The sequence below is a fragment of the Haliaeetus albicilla genome, chromosome 27 (assembly GCF_947461875.1).
Source record: "Haliaeetus albicilla chromosome 27, bHalAlb1.1, whole genome shotgun sequence".
Classification (NCBI taxonomy): domain Eukaryota; kingdom Metazoa; phylum Chordata; class Aves; order Accipitriformes; family Accipitridae; genus Haliaeetus; species Haliaeetus albicilla.
The window spans coordinates 17601946-17614555 of record NC_091509.1 but is presented as its reverse complement, the minus strand read 5'-3'; positions in this window follow the sequence as shown (position 1 = coordinate 17614555).

The window sequence follows — 12610 nt, the reverse complement described above, 5'->3', positions numbered from 1 at the left end:
AGTTTCCTATCCAAGGGTTATTCCAAAGAGAAAAAAGTATACAGGGAGCCAGGGTGTGAATTCATTGCCCCCACTGCTGGTCCTTACTCCTGATACAGCCATACGTGGTGGAGTGCAAGAGCCACGTGTGGGTAAGGTAGGTTGTTCCCCTCCAAAGATGTCCCCGTGGGTGGCTGGGGGGGAGTGGGTAACGTACGGCAGATTTACACCTCCGCGCGGGGATTCTCAAGCTCCCCTCCTCTTTTTCTGGTTCCCTGCTCTCTCCTAGGATACATCCCATGCCCCCCACTTTGCAAATCACTGCCCTGGCTTACAGTGCAGTAAATTGCCCCTTTTCAAACAAGCCCCGAGGAGATGAGCAATATAACAGAAGATTGATGGATTAAAGAAAATCAAATAAATGTAACTTGCAATGTACTTTCAAAATTAATTCCTTCCTCCTCTTTTCCTCTCCCATCCCACTCTCCTTTCCTGCAAACACACACAGTGGCCTATAATTTAGGAACAAGAAAGATGACGTGTTCCCTAACTAAACCATTTATTTAGGTGCAGAGGTGACTGCTGGGACAACTTCACACAGGAGCACTCCCAGCCAAAGTGGACTCGGTCCAAACACTTCTGGAGTTTAGAAAAGACACTGTTTAAAGCCTATATCAGGTCTTGGGCACAAACTCATCCCTTCCAGAGGGTCTGAAATGCAGAGAGGAAAGAAGAGGGAGTTGGTGGTTACTCCAAGTGAAGTAAGGAGCAGAGACTGATGACCACAGCTAGGAAATATTCACCAAATGCAGTTAGGATGCAAAGAAGAGTAGCAATCATGTGGGACAGAGTGGGACAGGGCCAGAAAATGAAACAGAATAAGTCTAAGTCTGTTGTACAAAGGGAGTGTAGAGGTTTACAAGGAGAAGGACATGATGGGAGATAGAGGGGGAGATCTCAAGTAGTATGTTAGCTTTTATTTTCTTTCTCTCTCTAGTGTTTCCTCAGTGTCCCATGCAACATTAATCGAAGCCACCTGTGGGCATGTCCAGGAGAGAATAGCTCGTCAGGGGACATAAGACCACAGAGCCTGGACAGTATACGGCCCTTAATTTCCTCCTCGGATGCTTTCAATAGCTCATGGGATGCCATAAAAGATGATAATGACTAGGTCAGTGGAAAGACTGTAAAACAGTGGGGAGAGGCACAAGCGTTACCTCACTTGGGCTCAAACTCGGGCCATGCATGGACTGAGTTTGCTGGTTGCAAGCTCCTGTGCTTGGGACAGCAGCTGCACTCCACGTCCCCCCATACAGCCCGGCTGCCAGTGCTCAAAACCGGGCTGTGAGGAGTTACATGGTCTGAAACGTTGGGTTCTGAAGTCGGTGGGATTCTTGTCATTGATTTAGATCAAGCCTGACAGTTCAGTCGGACACAGGCAAGGGTGAGGACAACAGTTCTCACATTTCTTCCCAATTGCACGGACTTTTCTAACTCACGACACTATGGCTCCTAGCCCAACACTTCTAGGGGATCATCTTCAAGACTATAGCTGGCAGCTTTAAACACAATAATTTCTATTTCTCTCCCTTTTGCCCAGTGCCTTGAAGCTAAACCTGCTCTGACCCAGATCTCCATCCCCACTCCTGCCAGGCAGAGACTTCTGCTGGCCAGCTGCCATTGACTATGATAGGGACAAGGCACCTCCTCCCTATCACTAAGTGGATTTCAAAGGCAATAAGCAAGAGAATAATTAAATTAACTCAGTCCCAAATACCTCCTGAGGTGCCAAGCATTCCCAGCATTGCAGCAGCACCGCAGGTGTCTGGAGAGCAGGTAATTCCAGTCAGTAGCGGGCTGCAAATGTGGCTCCAGGGAATATCTCTGCTGGCGCGGGAGCACCGGCAGCAGCCGATCCTGGACAGGAGCGCTGGGAAGAAACTCTTGGGATGGCTTTGCTCGAGCCAGCTCAGGTCCAGGAATAAAACAGCCCCATTTATGCTTTGATGTGCTTAAGTTAATAAGACTTATCCCAGGGCAAACAGAGTTGTACTTCTCAGCTTGGACTGCTTTATCGCAGCACGTTCATTTTTTTCCCCCCCAATCTACTACAGGCTGCGAGACCTGAATCTGGATTTGAGAGAGCCCACGATTTGGGAGTGGTGAGGGCACAGCCTTCGCTCAGCTCCAGCTCCGAGCTGTGCACAGGGAGCCTGGGACGGCTCTGGCCAGGCTTAGCGGCAGGGCAGAGGACATCCCCGCTGCAGAGCTTTATCTCACCGATCACCAGAGAGGTCACAAATCACCATCCGATCCCTTTCAAGCAGTTGGGAGCACTAAATTGTACCTCTCGTATCCAGACAGCACCCAATCTCCCAGGGCCAGGCCAGGTACATTGGTAAGGAGATAGTGTAAATGGTCAAACAGGATGGAGCCCAAAGTTCACAATTTCCTGTGCTTTAACCTAGAAAGTGCCATATCTGTGGGAGAGTCTGATTTAGGTCATTTTAGATTATCTCACTTTCTGAAGGGGGCTGCTCTGGCCAAGGATTTGCCACCAGCGAAGAAGATCTCACATTTCATGTGAAACTAAGTACAGGGTGCTTTGTACGTTTTCAGCACAAATTTAATTATAGCTATGATCAAATAAATGTTTGGGAAGAGTGACAGATAGCACTATGACGAGAACCAAGAGTGGCAATCAGCACCTTCCAGCAGGAAGCCAAGCGGAGTTTTAAACCCCAGATGGTCTTTGGGGCACTTTCACTTTCTCTGTTCTGCAAAGACGATGTAATTAATTTCCACGTCACCATGATTTGTTCAGTAGCGTATTAATCACTCTGCCTCGTAACGAAGCTAACCACTGACAAAAACTCTTCAACTCATTCCCTTGAAATTTGACTGTAGGAGGACACTGGCCTCACCCCGGGGAACTATTTTCCTGAAGAGTTTTTCTAGCACTAAAAATGCAGGTACATCTTGGTAGGCTATTAAATCCACATGTGAAAATAAATTCCTCTATCATCTTGTGCACGCAGTTTAGCTTGCTTTTAAGGAGATATAAATGCATTAGAGCATCCCATTAAAGCAATTTACACATCTTGCTTTATTTTCCCAGACAGGCCATTTCATCCTTGGAGATTACGGGCTTTTGGGAAAATGTATCAACTAAGGAGCCGTGGAATAACAGACTTGTCCTTCAGCTGCTACTCCCTGGAACAAATGCCACCCTGGCCTGTGTTTTGAATGACAGGCAGCTTTTCACACAGACCTCTTCACCCTCAGACGCTTCTTTTTCACAGCCATGTGGCGATGGGGAAAAAAAAAAAAAATTGAGGCCCAAAGGCTGGAAAAATGAAAACAGAAAGCAGCGAAGCGTGGCTGAGACAAGCGGATCGGTGCTTACAGGGTACAAGGAGACTTGCCGGAGATACGTGCCCCACAGGAGCGACATTCGGCAGCGAAGGGGGAAGAGCTGTGGTGGCTCCCAGGGTTTAGCCCAGCATTGTCCTCTGCTCTGTCGAGTGAAGGTCCATCAATCATCGTTCGGCAGCTAACGACCGAGGGGTTTCTCCACAAGCACTCAGCTGCTAGAGACAGGCAGCGAGCAACGGGACACGAAATCTCCAGCTCACCCATCTCACCAGTGTGCAGCTGGTTCTGTGATGGACCAGAGACATACCCTTATTTTCTGAGATACCAGGGAAGCCACACACGCTTCTCTGCTTGCTGAAAGACATGGATTCTCAAGACAGCTAAATAAATGAAACCAGAAAAGGTCTAATTGTAAAAACCACCAAAATTCTTTAAAAGCAGGTTTGGATGTGCTAGTCTTCCTTCTTAATTCCAGCTGCGTCCCTACCACCACGGACACATTTGGCTTTCAGCCTCTTCCTCAGAGGTTTGACTGCTAATCCACCCACCAGTCCTTGAGGAAGAAATGCTCTGGAGATTGCATTTGGGTTAGGAATAGTCCTCACTTCCCAATGACAGCCCAGCCGATAAGACAGCACTTTATGGTCCTGGCTGCTGCTGCTATGGTGTGCTTTCCATTGCAAGTCACACTGTGACAAATTACAAAGTGTTCTTTCACTGAAATGCCTTCAGTAGTATTTATATTTAAGAAAAACTCCAGATTGCACAGATGAGGTAGCTGATGATGTGCGGTTTCTACATTTCACATTTTTTAATGTATTTTTTTCTAAATATCCAGCATTTCTTGACGCCCTTTAATTTTTTTTTGAACTTTTTTGCAAAAGTGGTAACCGTTTCCAGCAGAAAACAATTTCTGGCTAACTCCACCACAGGCCTGCAGTGCATGACATGCAAATAATGCCACTGCAAATATGCGAACAGCTGGGGAAAAGGTGAGTAATGCAATTGCTTGGCAAAGAATCACAGCAGCCTGTATTCTCACTTAAAAGTTTTACAATGCACTTGCTGTGATGCAAGAAGAGATCACAGCGGGCCAAAGGCCTGGAGCCACCTGACGCTGGCTTCTCACTTCTCTGTCCCACAAGCAATAAGGCTTTGGGAACACTGAGAGGTCACCTGGAAACACCTCTGGGCTGTGGATAGGTTGGACGGCCTCCTCCCAACTATATTTTTGTCCTGTTTAGGAGGCCAGAAGACTCTGACATCCTCAGATCTAGCCTCAATCTCCTATTACCTTAAAACATCCTGAGCAATGCCTTTGACTCGCCGGCTGATGGTCCGGAGGAGCAGACAAGCTGCTTCCCAGGCTCTGTCTCACCGTCACCCTCTCTGATGGAGAGAAACAGATGTAATCCATTTTGGCAGTGGTACACGTTTTCATATTAGTTTGCTGCTATGTTTATTTCCACTGATTTTTTTTTTAAGTACTTGTTCAGGATCCTACACATACCCAGTATACTTAAAAACACTCCTTCCACATTAATCACGTAAAAGGAACAAAATATTTTGTGCCAACATGCCGATACTTGCCCTGGAGAGCCCTTTTTCCCTAGAGAGTAGTACGCTCCATGACACAGGACACCTCGACCAAGCCCATTGGTATGCCAGAGCAAGATAATCAAAGCAAGATCATTACATCAGGCTTGGACATCTCAGGGAAGGATGTACAAGAGAAGGTGGTAAGAAAGGGAGCAAATTCATGCTTCCTGCAATGACAAAGACAAATGTCTTGATTGGCCCTGAAGGGATGTAAGAAAAAAAGACTTCTTTTCTGCAGGACAAACCATTAGAGCTAAGAGGTCTAAGCCAGAAGCAGAGCCTATGGCTAAGTGATGGCTCAAGTTAATTCACAAATCAAGTTTAACTACTTTAGCAGAAAAAAACCCAAACACATCGACAACAAAAAAAACACAACCCAGGCTTGGAACTCTTCAAAGTGTTTCAGCCAAGGAAAAGCGCCCTGTCCGCTGCAGGAGTCAGATAGCTAGTGCAGGAGTCAGGAAAAGTCAAGCCTAGAATAAAACATGCCATCAGCTCTTCACATGGGCACAGGCTCCTTTATGTGGGGAGCACCACATGTCCTCCAAAGTAAGGGTCTAGATAACTTCTCGGGACACTCTCTCTGTACTTTCAGTCATTCAAGAAAGCAATAGCTCTTTGAAACTAGAGAGTGATGCCAATAAAATCTCGATTTCCACAAAGGAAAGTCAGGTATAACAGCATGGATGGCAAGGACAGGACTGCCCAGTCTACGGAGACTTAGACTATCCCAAGGCAGCCCCTCTTCTCTGCAACCTCACTTAAAAGACTTCCCCATCATCTCCCAGAGCCTTATTAATTTAGCTGAATGGGTTAATTGTGACTCATCTTATTATTTCTTCCAAAGAAAAGATCCAGAAAGTTACCACATTCCCCTTAGGTGTCTGCAACCCCTGCTGTGGCCTGAACTTAAGACACCAGAGGAGCTGCAATATTAGCTGCACGGGAATGTTTTGGTTTTCCCTTGCAAAACAGGCCCATCTCTCCAAGTGTGAATGTGCTTCAGTTACCTAAACATACTTGAAAGGGGGGAAAAAGGAAATTTCCATTTTTTTTGTATTTAACCAAAGAATTCCCATTTTTGTTGAAACCAAACAGAAAAGGGCATGCCTCAGCACATTCCCCTTGTGCTAGATACCAAGGTAAGAAGAAACTTTTAGAAGACTACATTTTCCTCTAAAGCTTAAACAAATTCCCATCAGCAATCTGTCACCTCCGGACCAGCATGCAAATCCTACAACCTCCGTGAGCAGAAATGATTCAACGTTAAACGTATGTGCACATAAAAGACACATTATATTTCTGGAAAACCCACCCGGCACCAGGTACTGCTATTTCACATACACAGGTGTGTTGGCACATACGAACCGTGACTTCTGAAAATTCTTCTGTGTTTAAACTTTCTCAATTGTAAGGAAGAAAACGTGTAGCAGAACTGCAAATTAATACTAGGTGACAATGAAACAATTAATTTTCATTGGAACTGGATAGATAAATAAAGATCCAATTTCTTGTCGGTACAAGGGAGTGAAAAATCAAAAGCTGCCAGTTTATACTGCCAGGACATTTTGTTCTCAGGTCATACCCAAATTGACATAATAGCGTTCACCTCAGTAGAATTACACCAGATCATAGTACCTAAGGACGTGGCCCAACATCATCTTCTGCAGTAAATCTATAAAAGCACACATAGAACTGTCCATTTAATTTAAAAAATATACTTCAACTTACACCTTTTCCCTCATGTCAGCTGACAAAGATCATCACATCAATGTTTGTACGCAGAAAAAAAGCAGTTAGAGGGGAAAAAAATAGTTAGAAAATGTAATTGTCCATCAGTCTTTGCTCTCTCTGTCCAGATCAGTCCTGCCCACACACACCTGCAATAATCACTGAGCTGAGCAGGGTTCAGTAAGAACATTTGCAAGGCGGAGGCATAGGGAAATAATTTATTTCAGTGTTGCAGGAATGGAGGAAGACACAAGCAGCCAAAGCTGAGTTAGCAGAGAAGAGGAATGTGCCTGTCCTCATTTGGCCTTTTCTCTACCTGTTCTCTTCTTTTCACAGCTCCGAACAATGGTGCAAGTGAATACACCGTGAAGTTTCCTCTTGGATCATCGCCTTTAGTGGCTGTAGACAGCAACACAGAACAGCAAACAAAACAGTCAGAGATGCCACCAGAACAGAGAAACAGGGATCCTCCCAGTCACAGACTCATCTGTATCACTGGAGCTGAACTACTCCAGCCTCAGAGCTGCGCTCCAAACTTGCTAGTTCAATACAGACAGACACGACATCAGAATTATGCCGGCTCTGCTCATTTTCAGTTCCACAGACGAAGCATGACTTCTCACTGTCCGTTACAGCTCCCCAGCTTCCCTCTCTCACAGCTGTGTTACATAAAAGTTTTCTTATGACTATTTTCAGTTGAAATGTTGTTTTGGCTTCAATTTATTCCCACTAAACTGAATTTACATGGTTACTGCAATGTCTTAGCAAGAGACATGCTAAAATACCACCTTTTCCTTTACTATAAGACATTCTTGTAAGATGTTAGACCAACAGATTCTTTAAGGTTATTTTGCAATATATGTTATTTAAAAAAATAAGCCTTGGCTAAACTGAAAGAAAACTGGCCACTAATTTCTCATCACTGATTTAGGAAGTCCAGAAGTCATTAACAGACTTGTAACAGGCATTACTACAGCGACAGCAGCTTTCTTCATTAAAACATCATACCACACAGAGAAATTCTCTGCACATATTCAGGTAACAGTCACGGTCTCCAAAGAAACATTTCAAAACACGATATACCAAATGATCCAAGCACCAAACGACTGGCAAACCTTGAGAACACAGGTGTTAAACTCCCCATTCCTACGTACAAGTAGGTACTTAAACATGCAGATCCCAGCAGTGCATATGCAGTAACCATCTGCTTGTGCAATTACCCATATTTCCACTCCAAAGTTTAGTGCAGGCGATAGGTGCATGAGCACTCACGCTCCAAGAAATAGACTGCTCAACCTAGCAGCCCATGAGGTGTTGGATGATCATATGAATATTTGCTCAAGTTCAGGTAGGAAAATTGAGATGTTAGGCACACAGAAGACTGGTGGACAAGTCTGAGCCTGGACTTGTGTTCTGTTCCAAAAAAGGCAGTGAAAAGACTTCTTCCACATTAGCTCAGAGGACTTTAGACTGGCCTACAGATCCAGTACACGGTGCCAAATCTCCTTAACTACAAGCAGGCGTTTTTTTTTATTGAAGAGATATACTGATATACTGCTCAGCTGGTATGACACAAAGCTGGAACTAAAGAGAGATGGGGTTTATTCTTGATCCTGCTGCTGCTCCAAAGGATGACCCGAGGAGAGTAATTTCTATTCTCTGTCCCTGACCTTCACGCTTGTACCATTTGTGTACTGCTAGTTCCTTTGGTACAGCATTGCCTCATCTACCAAGGAGAGATGTTATAAAGAAACTAGGTATCATTATTAAAACCATGTTTATGGATTACTTAAAGTTGTTCATTCCAGGAATCCCATGTAGTCTTAAAACTGAACGCTTTGCAGAGAGAATGAGCAACTGGTAAAAATACATCATGGCTGCTTTGTAGTGTGGTGACATTCTTTGCCATAGGTAGTGATGAATTAATAGCAATTATAACACTAAGTTTGGAGAATGCCTCAACACTGAGTCAGCACACAGGTGAGGCAATGTTTTATTGCAGTTCATTAAAAAAAAAAAGGCAATAAGAGGCTTAAGAACCATCACAGAACCTAACTACATGGAGCTAATAATCGGTATGATAAACTATGATTTACATGAATAGGAAATTGAATGGACATTTCATTTCCTATGCCTTTGTTGCTCCCATTCAATTGCACTGATGGTGCTATTCAGAGAAGCCAGCATGGTGCCTGTTTACAAGAGAACTTTGCAAAACAAAGACAGTCACGGTCAAAACTTTGCTGGTCAATTCAGTATATTTACATGGAAGACCTCTGAATAAAAAATAAAAAAAAAAAAGGTATTCTGAAATTTCTGAAATAGCCTCATGGGATAGGTTATTTGGAAGTGGTAAGTAGCAGGGAATGATCTCACAGCTATCTAAATGTGTGGTGGCCACACAAAAAAGCATCTGGTTTTCAGACAGAGGCTTGATCAAACTTTCCTCGTCCAGGCAAAAATACCATCGCACAAGCCCCTTAGCAAAATGGGAAAAGACAAAGTGTTCTGCACGCAGAAAACAGTATTGTCCAAGTCTGGCTCCAGAGAAATATGGCACAAACTCTTTGCTTTCAATAGGAGCGGAGAACATGCCATGCTAACATCTGACAATACAATTCAGACATATATATAACATACCATCTGAGCAGGTCCCAGAAATGATCCGATTTTCCTTCTTTCTTTTAACCAAGAGAATGGAATTGCTCCAGATTTACAATGAAGCAAACTCAAATCACAGTTGGAACCACTGTTTTTAAGAAGACCTTGCTATGCCATAACTTTTCACAGTTCAGTTGCTAAATTACACATTATAAAAATAAGTAAGTGCAATTGAGAGACTGTGTTAATCTCAGAAGTTTAAACATCGCCCTGTAATGACTGCTTTATATTGGCCCATAGTAAAGTACTTTATGGGGCATGCAGGAGATTTATCCGCACACGTACGTTAAATACTCCTGGGAATTTTCTCACATAGAGAGACAAGGCCTGACACAAAACTAAATACGTACAAAACATTGCCATCATTCACACTGCAACAGAAATGCCACCCAGTAAGAAAAAAATTTACAACACCTAAAAGAGATAAGAACCAATAGCCAGCATAGCAAGAAGATGTTGCTTTTGGAAGTGCAGAATTTCCTAACTTGACAATCAGTGCAGATTTTGGTAACATAACAAAAAACAACTGTCTCCTTGCAAGGAAATGAGAGCTTAGGTGTTGACTATAAATAGATCATAAAGAAACATGGGTGGTTTGCAGAGTAGTTTACTAAAGCCGAGAGTATTTAGAGCCAAATTAGGTTCCTGCACACAAAAATTCCCTGGAATTTAGGGTGAGTTCATATGCAATTCCTCGCCCAGGCAGTCTGGGGCTGACAGACTGCACCCAACTGTCTTTCGCAATTCTCTCTGGTAATACGGAGGATCCATCCAGGCCAACTCAGACATTCCAGGTGAGAAGACTTTTAAATAAAGTAAATGTGATGGTAAAGAAGTTGCAGATATGGTACAAGTGAGTGTCTGTTGTTTTTTTTTTTTAAATAATCATACATCAGAATAGTACCACAGCTAAGCAAGAATGAATCAGCCAGGTGTTCTCAGGGGACAAAATGTGATGCCGTACAAGACAAATGTAAGCATACCCAGCAAGGCACTACATGAAGTACTTTGTAAGAAAGCATCACCTCCCTCAGCTGTAAAACAATCACAAGCAGTAAACTGAAGAGAATTCTTAATCCTTCAGTGTTATCATTATTAGAGTATCATTCACCCACTTGTCTGCAAGCTGCCTTCTTCTCCCACCAACTGCTCCGTCTTACAACAATGCCTCATTTCTGGCTCGGAAGACCAACAATAGGCTCTCCCCTGAGCTTATGGCAGCATCTCCATGATCACTTGGCAGGAGGCAGCATAACAATAATTTGACAGGCATCCTCCCAAGGAGACTCAACACATCAGTCACGCTGCTGACACACTCCACACCCAAAGGAGCTCATCCAGACTACAGAAGATTACTAGGTACAGGCAGCTGCTCTTGATTGACTATCCAAAAGAGAGCAAGTTGCACTAACAGCAGAACAAGAAAGTACCTATTTCCTGCGATGGTCCTTGTGACATTACCATGCTGGTTTGAGCTAAGTCTGCCCGAGTAAAGCAAAGCAGCAGGTAATCAGTAGAGAGGACTGAAGTCCTATTTCTAGTCCAAGAACAAATCTACTGACTGGCATCTAAAAGGAAATAGTACTGCAAAAACAATTGCAAGTTACCTTTTTATGATGTGCAAAGAGTCTCTCTTTCCAACAAAATAAAAATAATTACTCTTCAGATTTTTTTTAAAAAGGAAATTGAAAAACCACAGTATGTTCAGAAGATGCACTGTTGCTGGGTAGTACCAAAACCGACCAACATTTGCTGTCAGAATAACATGAATTATCTTGATCTGACTGCTCCAACTTAACGAATTAAAATTAACTGTGACTCTTGTGGCTTTAAATAGAATCTGTCATTCTAATATGGCACTGAAAAAAAGTAAGAGTTTGAGTCACTCCTTCCCTTCATACAGCACCCTGAGACAAACGTCCACCAGTTTATCACCAATGTACCAATTTTGCTCAGACAACTGTTGTTTAAAGAACAGTCAAGATCAATAGCTTGAACAAAAGAAGAAAGACAAATCCTCTTTTCTCTTCCTACATGAGAAAGACAAGGGTTTGCAAATCTCCATGTAACACTTTTGGGGTTTTTTTTGTGGTTTGGTTTTTTTGGGGTTTTTTTTTGCTTAAGGTTGCTGAATGAAAGTCCTGAACTCCGAGCAGCAACTCATTTCTGAGGCTTGGCATGCTGGAATGCTCTGACTTACGTAGGCAATGGGGAACTGGCTTTGACTGAGGTTTCTGCCATCGTTAATGTATGTTCAAGGTTCCTGGCAGTTTAATTGCTCTTAAAGATAATAAACCCCTTATGAGACAGGAAGGCTGAACAATCAAATACTTCAGATTAGCTCAATCTGTATAGTTCCAAGAATAACTTCCAGTGCAGGTGATAGCAAGCATATGATAAGCAAAGTTCCAGGAGAAAGTCTGTTGAAAAAAACAGAATTATGGGAAACAGACTGAACTGCTGGTTTTATGGACATAGCTCTACTCCAGCACTCAGGCAGTAAAACTAAAATGAACTCCCTCAAAGTTAAAAATACCCAATAAAACTCAATAGGCAAGGTAATTATTTTGACTCAACAGGGGAAGAAGACAGGTCACTCGTTCCCGCAGAGAGTAGCTTACCTTGCTGACACCAAATAGTAAGACATCTTTCAGTTCATCTGTTTTTTTTCCAAAGATATGTTTTCTGTGATATGGATTTATAACACTGGCCAAGCCTATACCACTCTGGGCCAAAAAAACCCTAAAGACCAAAAGAAACATAAGCAGCACATCCTCCAACAGCCTCTCCTCAGTGTCACAGCTCCCCCAGGGGACCAGGCTGGTTGTTCATTTTACATTCCCAGGACTGATCTTCTGCGCACATTCTACTTATTAATGCAGGTTCCTCAAGATCTCAGCTGTGAGATTTGCTGGATCAATACTTGTCCTAGGTGTACAGATACAGAGGGTCAGGATGGCACCCAAGGGATGAAGGTACTGTCTCTCTTTTTACCTTTCCCTTAGAAAAATGGAAGTGAACACCAGTCAGCAAGTGAAGGTGTTAGCTCTAATATTAGAGAATAAATCCATGATAGACATACACTTGAATGACTGAAACTTTATATTGCATGGGTTATAAAGGTAACACTTGCAACATAGCTGCTTTTGCCCTTTCTCCTAGCCCTCCTAGTAAGGACCCACATACTCTCTATGGAAGTTATGCTCTTCTATAGATAGAATATAATACAGGTCTGTCACAAAAGCAAAACTGAAAACTCCAGCAG